The 20369-nt window shown below is 43.5% G+C and overlaps 1 pseudogene; it reads right to left on the reverse strand.

Annotated features, from left to right (window-relative positions):
- Positions 1-566: 566 nt before the first annotated feature.
- On the reverse strand, positions 567-19992 carry LOC141176110 (uncharacterized; annotated as a pseudogene).
- Between the last annotated feature and the right edge of the window lie 377 nt (positions 19993-20369).

A 20369-nucleotide genomic window follows, 5' to 3' on the forward strand; every position in this document is an offset into this window, starting at 1 on the left:
TGCCAAAAACAGGATAATACAGAGATTTGACCCGTGGAACTGCAAAACCACAGTTATAGCTATGTGGCGTACACCAGACTCTTTTAAACAGATATATTGGTGTCTGACCAGTCAGGGAGACACTATTACTGTTTTTTTTATTACGGCAAAAAATGCCAAAAACAGGATAATACAGAGATTATCAAGAGAATGCCAAGAGTGTGCAAAGCAGTCATCAAAGCAAAAGGTGGCTACTTTGAAGAACCTAGAATTTAAGACATATTTTCAGTTGTTTCACACTTTTTTGTTAAGTATATAATTCCACATGTGTTAATTCATAGTTTTGATGCCTTCAGTGTGAATGTACAATTTTCATAGTCATGAAAATACAGAAAAATCTTTAAATGAGAAGGTGTGTCCAAACTTTTGGTCTGTACTGTATATAAAACATAACAAGTAAATCACTGATAAACACAATAATAATATTGATAAAAATGGTTATCCGTTGCTGGAAAAGCATCATAGTCTTTAGTAAGTGGGCAGCTCCTCACATACCTCCCCTGCTTTTTCAGCACAGACACGAATGTAAGAGGTCTCGCCTTTATAAGAACAAAACTTTGTATCATTGGTATCATCCAGTTTCCTCAAAGCATATTCCATGTCGCCCTTGCGAATATACTCCACAGTCCCCATTCCTCGCTGGTATATGTCAGTGTAATAGCTTCTCTCATATGGTCTTTCAGATCCTGCCAACTTCCCGATGGGGGAAGCCCTGAGACGAGGACTCTGTATTTAGTTTGCTGGATCAGGGGTCTGTCCCTTCCGCGGGGTCCTCCATATCCCCCCCCCCCCCGATCCCCGGTTTGTCCTGGGAAACTCCCCATGTGCCCAATGAGAACCAAACTTGTACTCATTGCGACCAACCCCAGAGTGCTGACACCCAGTTAAGGGGATGGTCACTTGGCCGCCTGGTAAAGGGAGCTCTGGGGGGGACAGTATCTGGGCTGACCAGGGTTATGGTAGATCCAGTGTTCCGAAGTCCATGGGCCTCCTCCCTGATGTAATTTACCTCCCCCAGATTGCATTCCTTCATTGTGACAGTCATTGCATTTTGTGTATCACTCACCGCTGACATGTTGATATTGCTCCTTTCCCTATCGGTTGATGCAGTGTGAATCGGTCCTTGGCTTCCGGTTACGACATTGGCCCGGTGGCACACCAATCCTGCTCCCAGATTGTTTCCCAGCAACACATTTACTGGTAGGTGCCACACTACTCCTACATCCACCATTCCATGACTGTGACCCCAGTCTAAATGTAGTGGGGCCCTCCGAATGTTCAAAGATTCTCCTCCGGCTATATTGGCTAACATACGGCTGCCTGGGACAATACATTGATCCAGTACTAAATGGTCTTTTATCAATGTGACTGAGGCTCCGGAGTCACGGAGCCCCACAGCCTCCACACCCTCTACCCAGACCGGCATGTACCTTGGTGTTTTAAACGTTACAATAATCTATGAGTTGTCTCCAGTCCACAAATGACTGTCAACCACACCTAAGTGGACTCCCTTATACACTCAGGATTTTATATTTCAATCCTTATACATTCACTCAAGAGATCATTCAAGGAGTCTCATATGTAACATAAAACATATTTATGGCGGTTTAGTTCTACAAAAAACAAACGAAGGAAAACTGCACATTTAACAGAAATCAACAAACTACAGAAGACAAAACAAAATACCAGTAAAAATTAATCTTATATTGAGCTCTTATATTGGGTTAATCCAGTGGATTCTTTAATCCCCGGGGGTCCTTGACCCTCACCATCTAGATAAGTTTAACGTGCACACAGAGTTTTTTATTCCACAGTAGCCTTCTCACATTGGCTGTGTACCCATTCTACAAAATTTCTTACAGGAACTAACAAACTCCAATCACACTTATGGAGTTTCGCAACTTACAAGAGTTTTACAACCCCAATTGCATGTGAACAACTTCCAACTTACAGGAGCCTACAAACTCCAATTGCAAATGTTCACAATCACAGTCCCCAAATCAATTTCTAGAATAACATCAATACTGGATTAACAAAGTTACTGAAGTAAATGGTCTTACCCGTATTCAGATATAGACGATTCCCAGAGATCATTAGAATATACGAAATCCGTCACTCTCCGGGATAACTGACAATGCCTCTGTTGACACCAAATTTGATGGCGGAGGACTTACTTCAAGAGTTACAAAACTCCCCTGTCCATGGTTTGCAGTCCTCACCGGTGAGGGAAAGATGTTGGATTCCCGGTCAACACACCAAAATGTCAGTGGAATTTTCTTCCTTACAAATTATAAATCGTCCATACCTGAATTTGTAAGATAATTTGTTATTTATTGATCATGCTAGCGAGGAGACAAATTGACAGCCCAAACAAGTTTAGGAGCAAAATCAAATGTCTGACCTATTATAATTTTGTTCATGTATAAATACATACAGTTAAAGGCGTGTATGCCAGTTCTGGAGAGTTACAAAGAGAGAAAAACAACATAAGATATGAAAACCCTATAGTCTAACAGTAAGTATTCTGTTAAAGAGATAAGGAAGAGAAGACATTTCTGTAGAGGTCAGCAGATTTTCAAAACATTAAGATACACTTGTCATTCTTATGTAAACTGAATGTCATTCTATATCTAAAATGCCTTTGATATATTCTAATATTCTAATATATCAATAAACATTAAAATAAGCAAGGACTTTATTACAATTATTATAACAACGGGCAGTACTTTTGGATGCAGTATTTCTTAGGGGAACCGCTTCAGGGTAGAGCATGGCATAATCTACTATGACAAGAATATACTGGTGGCCCTGAAATGATTTTACAATTGGCCACACCAAATCCAATCATCTCAAAGGGTACTTCAATGATGGGGAAAATGGGACACGAGCGAAGTTATTTGGCATACAATAATCTTCAAGGTCTTTGTATATCCTGTGAGAGCAGGAGTTATACTTTATCTATCCTGACTCCATTTTGATTTTTGTACATGCATCTTCTGCTTACTAGAATGGAGTTTGAGCTGGTATATGTGTGAGATAAGGAGTCTTTTCGAATGTCTTTGTCTAAAGACTTCGAGAAAACGAAACTTGGGGGGGGTGGTATAATACTACAGACAGAAGAGCTGGGTGTCAGTAGTGTTAACTTAGCCAATTAGATGTATGTATGCTAATGCCAGCACATATTTAGAGATAAGCTGAGCCAATTATATTGCTTTAAATTATGAATACTAATAGCCTGTATAAACCTGGACCAAAGCATGTAATAAAGTAGATCTAGCCTGATGCTCAAATGTATCAGTTGTAATTCTTCCGTGCACATATTTGAATTTTACAATTTAATTTGGAACAGGCACAATGTCTCAGAACGTCTCACATTATGTGGTGACGACAATCCCCATGCAGAAGATCCTCCGGAGAATCCTCTCCTGGATCTTCTAGGTCCCCAAGTGTCCCTCGAGAACATGACTATGAGCTATATCAAGCATCCTACCAATCGATAGGCCTTAGGGACCAGCAATTGCTCAACTATTTCCAGATCTTTCTTGATCACTCTATACAAGAGCTTATTATTCATAGCAAAGTAGGGAAACTATTAGTTAGCTTCTGGATATTGGGAAACTTCATTAACGATGGCAACATTCTCCCTTGAATATCTAAGGGTGTCATCCTTCAATTGAGTGGTACCAAACTTATCCCGTGTTTCCTCTACCTCAAGTATTACTGGGGAATCGGAGAATTTCATCATCTACAGCGAAGATCTGCAATGGAGAATTTTTGCCCTCTTAATCTGGGCCGGTACTGGGTCTACCCTCAGTACCCGTCCCTTTCCCCCATAGCTTTCAAAACAAGGGAAAATTGTGGCCCAAGATTACGTTATGCATAAGGGCTTTCACTACCCCTACTTCATAGTCCATTATCCCATATGCTGTCTCTATTTTCGCAAGGGCCACAGGATACATTTTGGTGTCACCATGGATACACACCACACTTATGAACCTGTCGGGTATATGACCCGCGGACATGAGGCTGTCATGTACTAGTGTCACTAGACTACCAGCGTCTAGTAGAGCAGTGATAGGACAATCATTCACCCTGATTTTGCATACTTGTGACTCAGTTTCTAGTCCAGGTGTGGCCACACAGGAGGGCGCAGCATCACAGGAGGGCACAGAAAACAGGGATTGGCGCCGGTGACACATTCCATAGGCTCTGGGCCTAATGGACAATTAGCCATGACATAACCGAACTCACGACGCCAACAACACTGGAGCAGCCCAGGTTTTTTACACATAGAGTCCCTACCAGGTCTGACACTTTCCCGGCCAGTTCCTTCCACCCCACATTGGACGGTGGGACGTTTCTGATGGAGAGTGGGTCGGCGTGGCCCTGCGGGGCCGAGGTTGGGGGGTAGCATCCGGGAGGTTTCCATCTGTAGCGACAAATCTCTCCAACAACTTTACTAGATGTTCCGCCCTCCAGGGGTCACCATGGCCAACCTAGCGCTGCAATTTACTGGGAAGGCTCCTGGAAAAAAGGCTGACAGCCACCCGCTCCACGATTTGTGCATGCGTACAGACATCAGATTCCAGCCATTTCTTTACTAGATGAAATAAGTCAAACATTTGGGACCGGGGAGATTTGTATAACTGGTATTCCCAGGCCCATACCTGTCTAGCTTGCACAGCGGCCGTAACCCCTAGGCGAGCAAGTGCACTTGCAGTATTTGTGGCCTCAAGGTGGTGCTTATTTTCTTTGCACTATTAATTTGTATTTTATTTAAATGGTAGCTGATTTGCACTATAGCTAATGGCACTCTATGTGATTTGATTTTGATACATTTCTCAATTCTTATATAATTCGATATATTTAATTAACATAATTATGGTTCAGTGATTTTTGTGATTTTGAGCACTTGCTCTATATGGTGGATATATCATGTTATAACTGGCTTGTGTAGTTATTTTCTGTTATAGTTTCCTTCCCACTTTTTATGTATTTTATGCTGTATTTTAAGTATATGTCAATAAAAACTCCATGTTTTATTATACTGGTCCTAGTAGTGAACAACTCCTTCAAGAAGATATAATTTTCAGTTAGAACATATTAACATTCCGAACACGAAAAAGGCTACTCCCCTGTATGAATTCTTTGGTGTCTAAAAAGAGATGATTTCTTCACAAAATATTTTCCACATTCTGAACAGGAAAAAGGCTTCTCCCCTGTGTGGGTTCTCTGGTGCATAACAAAATCTGATTTCCGGTTAAAGCATTTCCCACATTCTGAACATGAAAAAGGCATCTTCCCTGTATGAGTTCTCTTGTGCTTAACAAAACCTGATTTATCATTAAAACATTTTCCACATTCTGAACATGAAAAAGGCTTCTCCCCTGTGTGGGTTCTCTGATGCTTAACCAAATCTGATTTCTGGTTAGAACATTTCCCACATTCTGAACAGGAAAAAGGTTTCTTCCCTGTGTGGGTTCTCTCGTGTCTATCAAGATGCGTTTTCCGGTTAAAACATTTTCCACATTCTGAGCAGGAAAAAGGCTTCTCCCCTGTGTGGGTTCTCTCGTGTCTATCAAGATGTGTTTTCCGGTTAAAACATTTTCCACATTCTGAACAGGAAAAAGGCTTCTCCCCTGTGTGGGTTCTCTGGTGATTAACCAAATCTGATTTCCGGTTAAAACATTTCCCACATTCTGAACATGAAAAAGGCATCTTCCCTGAATGAGTTCTATTGTGCTTAGCAAAATCTGATTTATCGTTAAAACATTTTCCACATTCTGAACATGAAAAAGGCTTCTCCCCTGTGTGGGTTCTCTGGTGCTTAACCAAATCTGATCTATGGTAAAAATATTTTTCACATTCTGAACATGAAAAAGGCTTCTCCCCTGTGTGAATTCTCTGGTGGCTATCAAGATGCGCTTTCTGATTAAAACATTTTCCACATTCTGAGCAAGAAAAAGGCTTCTCCCCTGTGTGTGTTCTCTGGTGGGTATCAAGATGCGGTTTCTGATTAAAACATTTTCCACATTCTGAACATGAAAAAGGCTTCTCTCCTGTGTGAGTTTTCTGGTGCTTAACTAAATCTGATTTATGGTAAAAATATTTTTCACATTCTGAACATGAAAAAGGCTTCTCCCCTGTGTGAGTTCTCTGGTGATTAACTAAATCTGAGTTATGGTAAAAACATTTCCCACATTGTGAACAGGAAAAAGGCTTCTCCCCTGTGTGAGTTCTCTGGTGATTAACTAATTTTGATTTCTTGTAAAATTATTTCCCACATTCTGAACATGAAAATGGTTTCTCCCCTGTGTGAGTTCTCTGGTGCATAACAAGGTGTGATTTCTGATTAAAACAATTCCCACATTCTGAACATGAAAATGGCTTCTCCCCTGTGTGAGTTCTCCGGTGTCTAACAAGGTGTGATTTCTGGTTAAAACAATTCCCACATTCTGAACATGAAAATGGCTTCTCCCCTGTGTGAGTTCTCTGGTGTATAATAAGATCTGATTTCTGATTAAAACATTTCGCACATTCTGAACATGAAATAGGCTTCTCCCCTGTGTGAGTTCTCTGGTGCTTAACTAAATCTGACTTATGGTCAAAACTTTTCACACATTCTGAACATGAAAAATGCTTTTCCCCTGTGTGAGTTCTCTGGTGGCTATTAAGATGCGCTTTCTGGTTAAAACATTTTACACATTCTGAACAGGAAAAAGGCTTCTCCCCTGTGTGGGTTCTCTGGTGGCTATCAAGATGTGCTTCCTGGTTAAAACATTTTCCACATTCTGAACATGAAAAAGGCTTCCCCCCTGTGTGGGCTCTCTGATGTCTATTAAGATGCGCTTTCTGGTTAAAACATTTTCCACATTCTGAACAGGAAAAAGGCTTCTCCCCTGTGTGAGTTTTCTGGTGCTTAACAAAATCTGATTTCTGGTTAAAAGATTTCCCACACTTGGAACAAGAAAATCTATTCTCTGCTGTGTGAATTTTTTTATGTTTAAGAAAAGACTTTTGAAGGGGAAAACTATTTCCATATTCTGAATGTGAAAATGCCTTCTTTACTTTAGGAGCAATTCGTTTTTTAATGCTTATTTTGTGACGACTTTGATTTTCCTTAGTAGTCGGTAATGAATCAGAAGACAGGACCTGTTTCAAAGGATCAGATGACAGATCTTTGCTGTGAAGGGATGATGGTATATCTGGAGTAATGATATTCACTTCAATTGTATCCTGTGGGATCTCAAGATCATTTGATTTAAAAATTTAAGATGTCAGCTGTCCCTCTGATCTCCTGGTACAGTCATCTGCCAAGAAGAAAACCAATTATTATTTTTGAATAAAATATTCATGAATTTTATATTTTTGAACATTTCTACTTAAACTGTCTGTAAAAATGGCAAGTTATGTAAAATATTAAATTATTCACCAGGACAATGACAGTTCACAGTCTAATAGAAAACCTCATAGGATGAACCAGTAGAGCATGGTGTTCAACTGTTTGTTCATTCTGCCTCCCAAATATGGAATAAAAAGCCACCAAACAATGTTATGTAGGCAAAAATAATAACAATAAAAACTTCTACTTATCTCACAAAAAACAAGCCCCCACTCTGGTCCATCATCTGTGAGTGGAAAAACAGAGGGTTTCCACATTATTAGTGGCTCAAAGGCTCTTGAGAATCAACATGGCTTCCATAAACCAGTCCAGCAATATCCACTTTCCCAAAGTCAAATCTCCCCCTTGCTTCTGAGCCTTTCAGTGTATCCAAACCACATTTAGCCTCCATGTATTTGGCATTACTATAGTGAGAAGAACCCACTTAATTTATGGTGTGTGTCTCCTGGAGCACAATCTGGACACTATGTGGTGGGTAATATTACGGAAAATGTGCAATTTTCACTCTCCAACATCTAGTGTGAGCTAATTTCCAGAAAATGCCCGTGGAGTCAAAATATTCATTACTTCTATAGATTATATCACTGAGAGTTATGATTTCCAAAATGGAGTCACTTTATGGGGATTTCTATTGCTCTGGTTTTCTGCCATTTTGTCATATTAGGTCTTCTGCAAATGGTGTGTCCTATCTCCTCTGGGATCTGCTCCTATGACTTTTGCTTCTGTCACCAGACATCACCATATTTATTCTGCAGGCGGCACTAGTGATCCTCCACTACTGCACACTTAGCTTTTGGAGGAGGGTGAGAGCAGTTCTGCGATTCAGGAGACTTGAGCCCAGAGAAGCAAACAGGACATGTGTTTTTGTAACAGAATGAGATTTGGTACAGAGAATCAAGGAACATCAAAAAGACTTTAGAAGGAGAATGAGCGACAATCCTTCAGGACAGCAGATGGATTGCATGGCATTGCAAAAGAGACACAGATTTGAATTCTATATGATTCTAACCTAAGGGTAACGGCCCTAACTGGAAAGATTCGGATCTGCTCCATTAACCATCAGAGTGACATGGATACATTTTGGGAAGACCAGGGGAGGACGAAGAAGTCACCTGGACCCATGGATATGTTGCTTTGGGGTTGCTAGGAGAGACCCACCAGTTGCCTAGAACCCATGGAGACATTTGGAGTTGCTAGGAGGGACCCATCAGTCGCATGGCACCATGGAAACTCTCGGAGAGGCCAGATTTGGACCCTCAAGTCTCCTGGTCTTGTACCTCGATGGACGGCTAGCTTCCTAAGATTGCCGCTGCCTTCTCTCTGTGGGGGCCCGACAAAAGCGGGGGTCCACTGGTTGAGGTAGTCGGCCCTGGAAGTCTCCAAAGTTGCAGCTGTTCTATCCCAGGCGGGCGGAGAAGGAAAGGTGAGACTGTGTAATGTTGTACCATCTTGGGCATTTGCTGGGACTGTTCTGTGTTTGTTGTCCGCTTTGTGGTTCAATAAAGTATTGCCACGCTGTTTTACCCTCACCCTGTGTTGTCTGAGTAGTATTAAGCCCACGGAAGACCCCGGGTCTTCACAATCTGCATTCAAATAGCTAAATGGCGCTCCTTCTTAACCTGCCATGTGCCCAGACAGTAGTGTACAACCATATATAGGGTATTGTCGGATTCAAGAGAAGTTGGAAAAAAATTTCTAAGGCCCATTTGTTTCCTATTATCCTTTGTGAAGAATTCCAAAGTTGTCACCACATAAAGTGACACACGTCAAATTTGAAAAATGAGGCCTGGTTAGGAACAGAAAACTGGCTGCAGGAAGTTGTTAAATCAGGGTTTTATTGGCACTAACTACTGTAGTCAAAAACTGACTATAGACAATAACACATCTACTGAAATGATCAAACTCAACAGTCTTCATCAGTAAAAAATGAGTAACTAGTGGTGAAACCTCTCTGAGGTCTAAACAATGATAAGGGCCAATATTTTCTATCAGATGAGTTTCAAGAAGAAATATTAGACATTGAAAGATAACTTTTTATAATAGTGCAGAGCTGAGGTGTCTTAAATTTAGCCCTCGGGCATTGGCAAGACGTAATGGAGACCTTCTTTTAAAGACTACCAGGAAGTTACAGAGTCACATAAGTGAGTCAGGCCGATCCCACCACAATAAAGCTATCATACAAAAAGAACCTGTAAAAAAAAAAGACAGAATAAAAGATACCGTATTTGCCGGTGTATAAGACGACCCCCAACTTTTCCAGTTATAATATAGAGTTTGGGATATACTCGCCGTATAAGACTACCCCTCTTCTAACGCAAATACGGTAAAAATTGAAAAAAAATCAGATTTGATTTCAATATGGTAATTTTAAAGTGATGAACCTTACCGGCGATTGGCTGCTTGTTGTATACAAATCCTGCTTGGATTGGTCAGCTCTCCCTGCCTGCCCAGCTCTCCCCGTCTCCAAGACTATCAGAGCGGTAGCACATCCCTCTGGCCCTTGTATCATTACTGGTACCTCCTTCTCTGCCTCTCTGATCTCACTCCTGAGGACTACAGTGATGAGGTGAGAGGGACGCCTGCAGCTTGCTTCACTTACACTTTGCCGGTGAGGCGCCCCCTCACCTCGTCACTGCAGTCCTCAGGAGCGAGATCAGAGAGGCAGAGAAGGAGGTACCAGTAACAGGATACAAGGGCGGGCCAGAGGGATGTGCTACCACCCTGATAGTCTTGGAGACAGGGAGGGCTTATAAGTTACCATAAATACCGTATTTTTCGGACTATAAGACGCACCGGACCATAAGACTCACCTAGGTTTTAGAGAAGGAAAATAGAAAAAAAATGTAAGCAAAAAATGTGTTCACGATGCACTTTTAATGGGGAGGGGGTCTTCTGATGACACTAGTACAGGGGTAATGTCCCCCAATTCTGACAATATCCCCCATCCTGGTATATATGCCCCCCCTACCGTTTATACGTGGCATCCCTCCATCCTGGTATGCATAGAACCCCTCCATCCTGGTATGCATGGCACCCCTCATCCCTGTCCTGGTATGCATGGCACCCCTCATCCCTGTCTTGGTATGCATGGCACCCCTCATCCCTGTCCTGGTATGCATGGTCCCCCTAATCCCCATCATGCTGCACATAAAAAAAATAAACATTCCTACTCACCTTTCTTCTCTCCTCCAACTCTGCGTCCTGTCTGCCTGCACTGATCTCGCCATGAGAGCCGTGCATGGCGTCACTACCATGCGCGGCTCACAAGGAGAGATCAGCTGCCGGAAGTCACTGCTCCCCATGCCGGGACTGTGTGCGCGGGAAGCAGTGACTTCATCCTCCTTAATAGCCGGCACACACGCGGCTCCTGCTGCTGCCGGGCGATCGCGTGTGCCCGCTATTAAAGGGCACAAATATTCACCCCTTCCCACGCCCATGGGCATGGAGAGAGGTTGAATATTTATGCCCTTTAACAGCGGGTACAGGCGATCCCGGCAGGAGCTGCGCTGCGTCTACACTGTGTAACGCTATTAAGGAGCATGAATATTCAGTGCTCCCACAACCCCATGGGCGTGGGGAACAGTGAATATTCATTTTCTTTAGCAGCGAGGACAGTGTAGGCTGCAGCAGGCGGCTGCTGCCTCCTGTGCCCCGCTCCTCCGCGGCTACTGCTCCCCCCACACATCATATATATATACCCCCTCCTCCCCCAACATTCGGAGTATAAGGGTATACGCCCTATAAAATGACACCCGGCGTATAAGACGACTCCTGACTGTAACATATGGTATGTTACATCCTCAACAACAATGTATGTATCAGGGGAGAGAACTTCAAACCTAAACCAGGGCCGCACTCATTTATGGTGGACCATTGGAGCTACTATGACTCCTGACCAGAAGAGTAGAGAAAGTATTAGCGCCCCCATTTCAGGAGAGATTGTGCAGTAACCTGAATTCCTTAGGATGGAAAACATAATGGAATTTATGATGTGGAGTGAATCCATGAAACCAGGGCTGGAGCCATGCCAACACATCTCCTGCAGGCGTGAATAAATGTATATTACAGCCATCAGCCACGCACAGCTTACAGATATATCATGGCACAGGTGTAATGTTTTCTGTATAGTTTATTGCAATCCTGTTTGAAGTTAGTTGGTTTGAAGAGAAATTGAAAAGTCAGGATAAAGGGAAACTCTGCTGTTATTGTACAGAAATTCACACTTGGCCTCACTGCACATTTAATGTTGTAGATCATAAAAGTGAAGTTTGGCCAGAAAGACTGGACCTGGTCTTGTAGGGACCATATGAGCACATTCAGCAGCACAGAAGGGAGAGAAGGTAGATTCATCCAATAAGATATCAGGGTTCTAGGAAGCCAACAGCATCATTACCCTCCTCTTTCTCTTCAAATGATTTTCTAACTTGTCAGCACATTCTACATACGCTGTCATGTGGCTTTGTAGTTTACAGATCTGAGCAGGTAACTGACAGAGTTTTCTAATCCCAGGGAGTATGTGGATCCTCCAGGTTGTAAGTTCTACAGAAAAGGTCTTTCACAATTACACAAAGTAATGTGAACATTTATGGATGGAGGAAAATGTTATGGTCTAGAGGTAAAATGATGATCACACAATTGTGACACAACAGCACTACACCACCAATAAAGCAGCCACAGCCGGTGACTGAGAAGAATCTGTGACTTCTTTGCATTTAGTGGTCACTACTCACCTGGGTGGTCATATGTAGGAATCTCCTCTTTACACCACTCATCACCCCTCACATATGTCTCTGTAGTATTAATATGGGTCAGATCTTCACCCTGAAACAAATATTGTAAAAGTCACAGACAGATGAGAAGTCACATCTATGATCAGCTCTAATCCTGCCATCTCCACCGTTCTCATTACACAAGTATAAAACATATAATTCTGGTTGATAATATATGACTGAGCACAAGACCTTCACAGCCGTCTACACATCATAGGGGAGATCTCATGACACCTTCTCTCCATCTACCTGAGGATCCTGAGGAACATTGGGATCTTCTTGTTTACAGTTCAGTGGAAGAAGAGGACGGGGACATCTGTCTGGTGTTGTCCTCTTACTGGATAGATCTGGAGGAAACACATACAGGGACTGAATTCATTCTTTACATACAGATAATTATAAGCCGTGTGTATTTAGTCCTGTCCATTACCTGGTGATGTGAGGAGCTGGGGAACCTCCATCATGACGTCCTTGTATAGATCTTTGTGTCCTTCTAAATACTCCCACTCCTCCATGGAGAAATAGACAGCGACATCCTGACACCTTATAGGAACCTGACACATACAATGATAAGGTCATCCCCCCGATCCCTTCATAGCGTTCCTGTACCATGTCCCAGCATTCCCAGCAGTGTCACCTTTCCAGTCAGCAGTTCAATCATCTTCTGGTCATTGATGTCCTCATGTATCAGGGGGTGAGGTGGAGGCCCCGTGATTAATCTCTGGTTATGGAGAGACACATTAATAAATCTCACTCCAGACATTTCCAGAGTCCTCACCTCTCCAGTTCTGTCCATCTGTTATTCCCATAGATAAGAATGATGCAATGTGACGTCATCAGAATCTCTCACCTCTCCAGTAAGCCGGAAGAGGATCTCTAGGGTGAGGTGCATTATCCTCTCCGCCATCTTCTTCTGTCTCTATCCATTCTTCTCTAGGAAAATCATACAGATAAATTATTAGTATCTCATATTGTGGGAATCTGAGTGGATTGAAGATGAGTTGGTGTAAAATATATACAATTCTGTGTAATAAAAAAATTAATAGCATTGTGATGCCGTTATAAAGCAATAATGTGGTAGAGCTCTTCATACATCTTGAGGTCAGACAGAGATACCTATGTGCTATCAGTTGGGATTACGGAAGTTATAAAATAATTCAGGTAATTTAACAATATAAAGAAACAACAGTCTTTATACAGCCAATAAAATATGCTAATGGTTTATTTGTATACATCTCAGCACTCCATGATAAGTTCTGGAAAGAAGAGGTCTTCTCTCTCCACCACCTACTCTACACTGTGTGCACGATTATTAAACAATTTGTATTTTTGATGATTACTTTTATTATTTAACATCTCCAGTGCTGTCGGTCAATCCAAAGGGTAATAAACCTGAATATTTAAGAAAGAAAAAGTGAGGTGTTGTCTTAGGAGAATATCTCTGTGTCCAGAATTATTATGCAACTATATGAAAAATGTACATTTTCCATCTTAATTGTTTATTTTCATCTGGTATATTGAGACTAAGAACCAAACATCTCAGTGTCCAAAAATACATTTCTGACATTTAATAAAAATTTATCAGTGACCAATATAGCCACCATTCTTCTCAATACTAGTGATAAGCTATCCATCCACGGAGTCAATTAGTTTCTTAATCTGTTGACGATCATCTTTGTGGGCAGCACCAGGCACAGCCCCCGACACTGATCAGAGAGGGGACTGTTCTCCTTCACCATAAATCTCGAGTTTAAGAAAAGCTCAAAAGATCTCAGTAAGGTTTAGGTCCAGTGAGGAAAAGGCCATGACATTATTCTTTCATCTTTAAGGCCTTTCCGGGTACTGAGCAGTGAAGACTTCGATGCTGCGATTGAGCATTGTCCTGCAGAACAATCCTATTTTTTTTTAAAAGATGTTGATTTTTTCTATACCTCTGTTTAAAGAAAGTGTCAACTAAAAACTGGCAGTAGGTTTGGGATTTGATTCTGAGTCCACATTCAACTAAAAAAAAGTCCAACTAGCTCATCTGTAGTAATACCAGTCCATAGCATTACCCAACTCTATCTCGCTGACGTCTGAATTGAAGTCTAGGTCTGTGCCCATTACCAATCCAGCCACGAGCCCATCCATCTGGTCCTTCAAGAGTCACTCTCATCAGTCCATAAAACTTTAAAAAAAATCTGTCTTCAGCTTTCTTTTGGTTAAGTCTTGATGTTTGCACTTGTGTCTTGTTCAGTGGAGATTGATATTCAGCCTCGGCCTTGTCTCTGAGCACTGAACACCTAGTTCTTCTGGGCCTCCAGGGAGGCTGCGATTCTGGAATACGACAGCACTGGAAGATAATATCTTCCTGGTCGCTTCACCTTTGAGTCTTCTGAAATCTTTTGCAGTTAATGTTATTCTGTTTATTTCTTTTGCAACCCTGTAGACTTTTGAAGCTTCTGTGGTAACGCCCAAATATCAGAGCAATTTAAGGAGTGCTGCATCCCTCTATAAGACTTTTAACCATTTTTGACTCTTTAGAGTCAGTTAAAACTCTTTTTGGCCCATTTTGTCTGAGGACAAGAAGCTGTCTAATAATTCTGCCCCCCCCCCCCCGTTAAAGGGTGTCAATATCCATAGGCCACACACCCTTCATAACACAAATACACATCACCTGATCTACTTTATTTTTCAGTCTATAAGAAGTACCGGACCATAAGACGCACCTAGGTTTTAGAGAAGGAAAATAGAAAAAAAATTTAAGCCAAAAATGTGGTCATGATGCCCTGTTAAGGGGGAGGGGGTCTACTGCTGACACTGTTATAGGGGTATTATCCCCCAATTCTGTTAATATCCCCCATTCTGGTATATATTGCCCCCTTTTTCCTGTTAAATGTGGCTCTCATCCCCATCCTGATATGCATTGCCCCCTCATCCCTCTTTCTGGTATGTATGGCACCCTTCATCCTGGTATGTATGGCCCCCCTCACACCCATCCTGGTATGTATGGCAGCTTCATCCCTCTTCTTCGTATGTATGGTACCTTCATTCCTCTCTCTGGTATGTATGGCCCCCTTCATCCCTGTATGTATGGACCCCTTCATCCCTGTATGTATGGCCCCCCTCATGCCTCATCCCTGTATGTATGGCCCTCCCTCATGCCTCATCCCTGTATGCATGGCCCCCACTCATGCCTCATCCCTGTATGCATGGTCTTCCTTATCCTTGTATGCATGGCCCCCTTCATCCCTGTATGTATGGCCCCCTCATCCAGGTATGCTTGGCACCCCCTGATCCCCGTCACGCTGCACAGAAAAAAATAAACAATCATACTCATCTCCTCTCTCCTCCAGCGCTGTGTCCAGCTCTGTGCCGGAATAGTCACTGCTCCCCACGCCGGGACTGCGTGCGTGGGGAGCAGTGACCTTTCATTCTCCCTAATAGCATGCACGCTGTAGCCGCAGCTTGGCTGTCAGCATGCCCGCTATTAAAGTCCATGAATATTCACCACATCCATTGGATATTCACTGGGCATGGAGAGCAGTGAATATTCATTTTCTTTAGTAGCGGGCACAGTGTAGGCTGCAGCAGGCGGCTGCTGCCTCCTGTGCCCCGCTACTTCACCACTGTCAATGTCGCTTCCCCCACATCCCCCACCACCCACAGCCACAGTATTTATTTATATCGGACTATAAGACGCATCCCCCACTTTCCTCCAAAATTTTGGAGGAAAAAAGTGAGTCTTATAGTCCGAAAAATACAGTACTTCATCCAATAACAAATGTTTATACAGCTTGTATTTGTAAAATTTGCATAAAAATGATCATATGATCAAAATATTCACTTGCCTAATAATTGCGCACACAGTGTATGTTTCAAAGTGATCAAGAAAACAATTTTTTATTCTAAACTGCTATAAGCTATGGGTGCAATGTTCAGGAATCATCCCTCAATCCATAGAACGTGGATTCCACATTTGACCCCTGACAAAGCCAAAAAGTGAAAATAGTTGGGCAATATTCTGAGGCTTGTCTCCATTGTGATTATGATATGTTATAAGCAAGTTTAAATCTCTCTGTTATTTCAATGTGTATTAGGGGTGCACTGATTTTTATGGTAATACAAAAAGAAACACTGGCATGGTGGCACCTAGCAGGGTGCAGTGCATGCTCAGGAGTTACAAAAAAATAAATGATTACAACCATATCCTGTAGAATACAGCAAAAGAGAAGAACGATCCTATTAGTGGTGTGGGGCACTAAAACTATAGGGGTAACAAAGATGAGGAACATTACTGTATATGGCAATGAGAGGGGGGCTAATACTTTCTAAGGCACTATAGATGGTTATAGCACTACGTGGAAGTGGGGACAAATGGGCAGGACACCTAAGGAGAGTAATGAAAAATATATGTATGAAAAAGACAAAATATAAAAAAACACAGAAACAATAAGTGTGTATAAGTAAATAGCAAAATGTAATACATTGAAAAAATTATTCGGTATTGCCATGCACATAACTGCCTGAATTAATAAAATATTTAAATATTTTTTCCCATATGGTATAAATCGAATCACTAGGAATAATGTTTTTTGATCACCACAATTCCACATAAAAATGTAATAAAAACCTATTAAAATGTCAATTTTCCTCCAAAATTGTATCAACAAAAATGAAGAAAACAAGAAATAATCATTGAAACCGGTCCATCGATGGAAGAATGAAAATAGTTACAGGTCTCAGAAAATGGTGACACGGAAAAATTGTTAGATACTAAATTTTCAGCCCTGGTGACATCATACCTGTAGCGCATTACACCGCTGCAGTCAACCACTGATCTCAGAACTGATGCCAAATTATTCAGTATGAATTGTTGAGCTCAGTGACTGGCTGCAGTTGTCACACACGCTAAAGACATGACATCACCACTGCAGCCTATAAAGAAGACCCGAGCAGCAGCAGAGAGCCGGCACTGGAGCAGGGGAAGGTGAGTAATGCTGATTATAGGATTTGTTACACAGGCTCGTAGATTGTGTACAGAACACTGAAAGGGGAATCCTCTTCTATGATACTCTTCTCTGCTGTTGGTCCAGGGCACATTGTGATGTTCAAAGTTGTAATGAGCCTCAGACAGGAATAATGATGAGATGGCAACATCATGCTGAGGACTTTGCCACACACTTAAAAAAAAAGATCTACCAATCAAGGCAAGTCTTTATTTTCCCACCACCACAACCCCTTTGTGTACCAGACCAATTCCCTTCCCCTATTACCTCCCTCTCCAACATCACTGAAGGAGAGCTTACTCCCCTCCTCTCAAAATCACACCTCACCACTTGTGCACTCGACTCCATCCCATCTCCTCCCCAACCTCACTACCCCACTTATCCCGGCCCTAACCCACCTCTTCAACCTATCACTGTTACGCAAACGCCGTGACTGACTGGCGTGAGCGTGATTAGTGATCCCACTAGACCACGAACTGAGGAGTACCTGGAGGGGCGTAACTAAGTATCAACTCGGTCCGACCAAGGTCACACGGCTGCTCAATCGACTCCGTGAATCAGGGAGGAACCGAGCAGAGGGACCAAGTGCCACTCCAGGTCAGACCCCGGTCACAGCTGTTGACCCACACCGGGGAATGCAGGAACGGGCAGGCACGGCAGGTATGCAGACAGGTGGGTACTGGCAGGCACGGCTGGTATGCAGACAGGTTGATACTGGCAGGCACGGCTGGTATGCAGACAGGTGGGCACTGGCAGGCACGGCTGGTATGCTGACAGGTGGTTACTGGCAGACAGGAACGCAGGCTGGATAGGGACCAGCACAGACCGGGACACAGGAACGGAGCCGCAGGTTCGGTAGATAAGCAGAGCAGAGCAAAACCGCAGGCACGGTGTACAAGGCAGAGCAGAGCGAAACCGCAGGTGTGGTGGACAAGGCAGAGCAGAGCGAAACCGCAGTTGCGGTGGACAAGGCAGAGCAGAGCGAAACCACAGGTGCGGTGGACAAGGCAGAGCAGAGCGAAACCGCAGGTGCGGTGGACAAGGCAGAGCAGAGCGAAACCGCAGGTGCGGTGGACAAGGCAGAGCAGAGCGAAATCACAGATGCGGTGGACAAGGCAGAGCAGAGCGAAACCGCAGGTGTGGTGGACAAGGCAGAGCAGAGCGAAACCGCAAGTGTGGTGGACAAGAGGAGCAGAGCCGCAGGAAGACAGGACAAGGCTCTGTTCACATGGAACAGACTGGGAAACACAGGAAGATAGCCAGAACACAGGAGGTAGAAACAGAGTCAGGGAAACAGAACGAGCAGAGCCAGATATACACAAGGTACTTGCAATGAAGTAGCGAGTGGACACAAAACTCACAAACAGAAGTACAGAGACAACGCATAGGAGTTAGGTACTGGTTCAGACACTGCAGGAAAAGGGAAGGATCGGATATAGAGACAAACAGGTAACAGGCTAGGAGACAGTTCAGACAGGAACTGACACTGGAACGAGATACAGGAACGAGCCTGGGTACTCAGCCCCCAGGGTGGCGGAAACAGACTAGAAGTCACAGATACAGGTAACAGGCCTGGGTATACAGCCCCCAGGGTGGCAGAAACAGACAAGATACAGGACAGAACCTGGCAACTCAGTTGCACAGAACAAACTGAATGGAAGTGTTGCTTAGGCACCTCCTACTGGATGGAGGGGGTTTAAGTATCCAGTGACTCACAGCAATAGGCTGGGGACGCATTAGGAGTGCGAACACAGTAACTTTAAGAATCAGACAGTCACCGAGCCGCCGCCCTAAGCAATCAGACAAGAGACATACACACAGCAGGTACTGGAGCAAAGTGTGCAGCCTGGACTGAAAGGTAAGATTGCGGTCTTGCATGGTGGGAGATGGTAAGCCATGCAAGCACGCCGCCAGGGATGTTACAATCAATAACTTCTGGTACCTTCCTTTCTGCTTTCAAACATGCCACAATCACGCCTGTCCTCAAAAAGCCATCCCTCGACCCGACCGCTATGTCAAGCTATCGCCCCATATCGCTGCTCCCATTCGCTTCCAAACTCCTTCAGCAACATGTTCACGCTAAACTTTCTTCCCATTTCACATCTAATTTGCTCTTCGACAACCTACAATCCAGCTTCCGCCCCTATCATTCCACTGAAACTGCCCTGACCAAAATTACTAACGACCTACAGCCAAAGCTAACAGACAATTCTCTGTACTCCTCCTTGACCTGTCCTCTGCCTTCGACACAGTTGACCACTGCCTCCTACTACAGATCCTCTCTTCCTTTGGCGTCAAAGACCTTGCCCCATCCTTTATCTCCTCATACCTTTCCAGCCGCACATTCAGCGTCTCCCACTCCCACACTACCTCCTCATCCCACCCCCTCTATGCTGGAGTCCCCCAAGGCTCTGTCCTAGGACCCCTACTCTTCTCCATCTATACCCTTGGCCTGGGACAGCTCATAAATTCCCATGGCTTCCAGCACCATCTGTACGCTGATGACACCCAGATCTACCTCTCTGCTGTCCAGAATCCCTGAGAGTCCATTAGCCATATCCTCCTCCTTCTCCTCTCGCTTCCTCAAGCTCAACAGTGATAATAATGTGTGTACAGCGCTGCGGAGTATGGAGGCGATATAGAAGGAAGAGGAATATCCTGATAGAGAGTAATGAGGAATCTCCACATACCTCCACCTGCAGAGCCGCCACCACATATATGGCTGCTCTGTGTGCACAGGACCTGTGATGAGGTCACAGGAGGGGAGGAGTCAGGGGTCACATGATCAGGGGCCTCAGTGGATGCAGGACTCTGCTGTGCTGGATTATGGGTGGGGTCTGTGTCCCCCCAGTTTGGAGATAATTACAGATCGCCGTCAGTGGGAAACTGACGGCGATCTGTAATTCTTTAATTAGCCTTTAATGGCTAACGAAGATAAATAATGATGTCACCAGCGAGCTGCTGTCAGACATCTTAGGTGTCACCAGTCCATGAGGAAGAGACCGGAGATATCTGACAGCAGCTCGCTGGTGACATCATTATTTATCTCCGTCAGCCATTAAAGACATCAGAGCTCCAGGATCATCTTGTTTCCCACTGACAGCAATCTATTCCCAACTGGAGAAGACCGTAACAAAGGTCTCTATTCTACTGGGATAATTATATTCTCAT

Source organism: Phyllobates terribilis, unplaced genomic scaffold (assembly GCF_046119375.1).
Source record: "Phyllobates terribilis strain yellow unplaced genomic scaffold, ASM4611937v1 Scaffold_17__1_contigs__length_24005725, whole genome shotgun sequence".
NCBI classification, from domain to species: domain Eukaryota; kingdom Metazoa; phylum Chordata; class Amphibia; order Anura; family Dendrobatidae; genus Phyllobates; species Phyllobates terribilis.